The sequence below is a fragment of the Montipora capricornis genome, chromosome 14 (genome assembly GCF_036669925.1).
Source record: "Montipora capricornis isolate CH-2021 chromosome 14, ASM3666992v2, whole genome shotgun sequence".
Taxonomy (NCBI): Eukaryota; Metazoa; Cnidaria; class Anthozoa; order Scleractinia; family Acroporidae; genus Montipora; species Montipora capricornis.
In genome coordinates this window covers 35,665,786-35,670,785 of record NC_090896.1, presented here as the reverse complement: position 1 = coordinate 35,670,785, position 5,000 = coordinate 35,665,786, and the positions used below count along the sequence as shown (strand labels likewise).

General features: G+C 39.8%; 1 long non-coding RNA gene across 1 annotated transcript in view; it reads right to left on the bottom strand.

The window, feature by feature from the left end:
• Positions 1-4,621: 4,621 nt before the first annotated feature.
• The window catches only part of LOC138033888 (uncharacterized), a 6,184-nt gene continuing 5,805 nt past the window's right edge, over positions 4,622-5,000 (bottom strand). The window contains exon 3 of the long non-coding RNA XR_011128679.1: positions 4,622-5,000. This exon is cut by the window's right edge and continues 701 nt beyond it. This is a non-coding gene — a long non-coding RNA (uncharacterized lncRNA).

The following is a 5,000-nucleotide window of genomic DNA, read 5'->3' as shown; positions in this document are numbered from 1 at the left end:
AGTTCATTTTGAGCTGGATACACAACAATGTTTCGTGATACAAAACATTTTTTTCATGGAACACAACATTATTCATTATTCATACACAACACAACGTTTCTTGATGCAAAAAACCTTTCATGCTGAAAAATATTTTCGTAGAACATACTTAACAGCGTTGCAAAATTTCACGTTGCACAAAGAAACACACTGGTCCAACCATTCTTTGGAGACTGGTGGAAATCTTAGAGGAGAATACGGATGGGAGACCTGGACCCATTGGCCATCTTGGAAGACAATGGCAGCTTCACTTATGCCGACTGGAGATGAAAGGGAGATTATAACGTACTATTTTAAGAGGGGATAAGAATTTGATGCGATTTTATTTTTGGGCCAAGTTTCATGTTATAACGATGAGGACCAGGACACTTAAGAACAAACTGCCATAGTATCAGCTCCGACTGAAGAAGGACACCGACGTATGATTCGAACTTGGTACGCGAGACAATCATGGGAGCTGAGTGGTGACCATCCTGCTTGCAGTGAGTGGTGGTGACAGGAGTATGTGGTATACTCTCCGTTTTCGGAGAGTACGGAGGCGGCGTGGTCCAGTGGTTATGGCGTTGGGTTTGCATGCGGTTGCCCAAGGTTCAAATCCCGTTCTAACCTCTGGTTGGATCTGTTTCCGGTTGTCCCTGATTCAACTCTACCAACTGCTTGCCTCCTGCCAGTTGGGGTTCTCAATCATGTTTCTTTCAAATTATTAAAAGTGGGGTGCCTGTAAACTAGCTTGATAGCTAAGTGCGCTTCCACTATAAACAGAGCATTTACATTTTTTACGTTTGCAGAGCATTCGAGTACCATGTGGCAAGGCACGTTGTGGAAAATTTGATCAATCACTTACATTACAAAGAAGACGGTACTCCTCTTCAGGACCTATACATACATAGCACTTGGACGGTAAATTGAAACCTTTTGGGTTTCCTTTCCACGGCTGTATTGGTGGGTGGAGCAGAATATAATGTGGCTCAAAGTAACAAGATCCAACGATCACCCAGAGCTTGTCGAAAATTTTTATGTGGACTCTGTTTCATAAATTGGTGGTTGCCCCATTAAACTACGAACAGATCTAGTAGTGGGACAGGAAAGCCATGCAGTGCACAATGAAACAAGATACTGAAGCCGATAAATACGGAATATCCCCAGAAAACCAGCATATCGAGAGTGGGTGGGCAGTTTACCGAATAGACAGGTGGTCAAGGTGGTAGATCAACTTTTTTAAGAACCTGATAGAACAAGATCTTGTTAGTCCTGGTAACGACATGACTTCAACATCTGCAAGACGATTTGGACGCTGTTAAAGATCATGGGAATACACATCGGATAAGACATTCTAGGTATTGGCCAAACTATTCTTTCTTTCCGAGCTTCACTGTGGTACAGGCAACTGACGTACTTTCAAGTGTGTCATGCATGGTTCTGTGTAGTCCTTTAGAGAAAACCTGACTTACGTACAGTAGAAGTCTATACCAAAAGAGTACTTTGAATACCTAATGGAAGACACACAGTTGAAATTGCGAAACACTTGCAAGGAAGGACTTCAGCTGAATCAAACTCTGCAGGAAATTTTTCAATTGGCATGGATGAATGATTTTGTTTCAAGGATTAAGCATGAAATTTATTGTGGGTATCAAAGTCATAGCAGTTCTTCTTACTGCAATCATTTTTATACGCAATAACGATACGATAAATGCAGAACAAAGTTGAATCTTTGAATGCCCAATACCTCTGAGAATGCATAGCTGCCCCCATTTACCGTTTGTAATGATCTGTGTTTCTTACATGCTTACAAACCAGTTACATTAAGAGGTAACATCCTGCTGAATGCACCCATCACAAAGTCATTACCAGACTCGGAAGCCTGTGCAAACCTACCGAATCGTTGTCGTCGTTCCATGTATATTTGTTGTGTCAAGCCCACGGACAAATCTCTTTTAAAACGTGTTTTATTACATTTCTCTGCTTCATTTGTTTCTTTGAAGCAGTTGACAAAGTTTTCATATAGGTTATCAATTGCTGATTGCTGGCTTTCGAAGCCCAGGGACATTATACTTTTTCAGCATTCTGGAGCATATAGTCTCCCAGAATTCCTTTAATGTTAGTTGCATTCACAACCTTTTTTGCAATCAAGCGTGGACAGGAAATCGCACAATTCTTCACCAAGTAGATCAACTAGGCCATCAAGGGAACTCTGAATGAGTGCTTTCTCACTTTCAGACATAAAGTTCACGAGTAACTGCCTAAGCACCTCCTCACTTACTGCAGACTCTCCATAGAGACTGTTAATAACTGTCTTTGATGATATCAAGGAGAAATATTGAGAGGTTTTCTCCGCATGCTCCGGTTTTCGCCTCTCCACAAAAAAACAATGTTTGATTTGATTTGAGTTAATTTCATTAGTGTCCCCAATTAGTGCTCTTGTGCTAAATCCATTCACACTTGAAAATTATTATTATTATTGTATCTTATATCACAGTCTTTGCTGGCGTTCTTTTTGTGCATCAGCTGGGAGCATATCATGCACCTCGGACATCAGTCACTCAGGTCGGCAATCATTCTGTTCAGACACCATGCCCATCATTCAGATCTTTTGACTTTCTGTCATAGTAGCTCTCTCTGATACTTTCTCGATGCTTAATACCATCCCGTTCTTCGCTGTACCAAACGCACCAACAGCCACAGGGATCACTACGGTTTTCATATGCCACATTCTCTGTATTTCGAGGTCTAGATCTTTCGAATTCCTTCAGTGGGATGTTTTCATCTGATAGAAAAGTCATATCAATCAGTTTGCAGGCTGAATTCACGACGATGTCTGGTCCGTTCGCTGTTATAGTTCTATCAGTATTGACTGGCATGTTCCATATGGTGGTGATGTTGTTGTCTTTATTGTGCATCGCAGTCTCTGGCTCATGTTGGTACCATTTGTCTGTAATCTCGATATCATGATCTTTACAGATCCAGATACAATGTGGTCCACTGTCTCTTCATGTTGGTGAACACATTCTGCATTGGCTCTCCACTTGCTGGACACATATTACTTTCTGGTAGTTTCAGGTTTTTATTTCCTGGTCTTGAGCTGCGACAACAAGTCCCTCTATTTTCCCTTTCAAATTACTTGACTACCATTTTTTGGTGGTAACTGTGACTACGTGAGGGGTCTCTATGATCCTGGGATACTGACCATGCAATGGTTTGTTTTTCCACTTTTCGTCTTTAATTGATTTTATCTTAGACTTGAATATGTGTTTCATGGCGTTAGCATTTTCCTAAGCTGATTTATCTTCTCTGTTCTCTGTTCTTGGTTACTTCATTTTTGGCTTTAGATCGTTCATGTTCAAAGACCTGCTTTGGATATTGCCCTTCGTTGTGCTTCAGATAATGATCGAGCCCCATTGTTGTTGTTTTGAATGCTGTTTCTACGTGAATAAGGCCCCTTCCTCCCCCTTTTCTTGGGATGTACAGCCTTTGCACATCTGCTTTAGGGTGTAACATCTTGTGCATGTTCAATAGGTTGCGTGTTTTTGTGTCAATCATTTTCAGTTCTGCGATTTTCCAGTCAATGATGCCAACTTGCACAACTGGGACTGCAAGATTATTGATAGCTTCTATTCTGTTTCTACCATTGAGCTCAGTTTTTAGGATCGATCTTGCTCTCCTATTATATTCTTTTTGTATCTTCTCTTTCATTTTGCTATGCTGGATGCCATCACTTTCATCTACACCCAGGTATACTCCTTCCTGGTTCAACTCTCGTATTTCTGTGTCATCTTGAGGCCAGTTTACCTTTCTTGAAACTGGCTTTGGAATATTTCTCAAGTCCAAATTCCATATCTATATCATCACTGAATTGTTTCACTATTTTCAATTCTCCAACTTGTTATTGCTCGTTCTTGCGGTACATTTTAGATCATCCATATAAAACCGACTGATTGGAGCACTTGTGTTGGAGATCTTGTAACCATACCCATGCTGATGTAGCCAGCTCTGATGTTAACGGCACAAAGGAAAATAGCAGAGGTGAGAATGAATCTCCTTGAAAGATCCCTCTTTTGATCTTGATCTGATCCGTTGTGATGCATCCATCATTGTAAGATAGCCTCATTTTTGTTTTCCAGTTGCTCATTGATGTTTCCATGAACTTGATTACCGGTAGTTTTTCGTTAAATCTGTACTTCTCTAAGGTCTTTAGCATCCAACTATGAGGAACACTATCATAGGCTTTTATTATTATTATTATTATTATTATTATTATTATTATTATTATTATTATTATTATTCGATTATCTGCAGTTGTCGGGTGTTCTACTGTAGCTTAAAGGGGCTAGGTCACGCTATTTTAGGTAATTTTGTTTAATTTTGTTAATTATGAGCTCTAAACATCAAATTGGCAGAGCAAGAGTCTTTCATTTGTAAAATCACGGCCACATAACAACTGAGAATGATTTTCCAGCTTTGTAAATGACATTTTGATATAGACTGATATAAATTTGAAAAAAGGTGGGCCGAAGTTTTTCAAATTTACCCAAATTCAATCCATTTCAATCCTCTCCAGATTTGTCCATCCATTTCCCTTCTTGGCTTCCCCGTGTTTTGTTAGAGTTCTTCTATAGTTTTGAACAGCCATTTTGATATTTTAGTTAATTCTATGACCATTCGATCAGTGCTGAAATTGCCTAAAATTGCGTGACCTAGCCCCTTTAAGAGACACAACACTTTCCGCAACAGGTGAGCACTTCCAAGGACGGCCGATAATTGTATACTTCCAACGAAGTCAGGTACATCTAGCTTGCCAAACCAGGTCTTTGCACCTTTTCACATGCTTCCAAGAGCACCAATCACGATAGGTATTATTGTGACGTTCGAGGCTCTATGAATCCTTCTGATTATTATTATTATTATTATTATTATTATTATTATTACTTCCTCCTTCACAGGCTGATCTTTTCCGCTATAAAAAC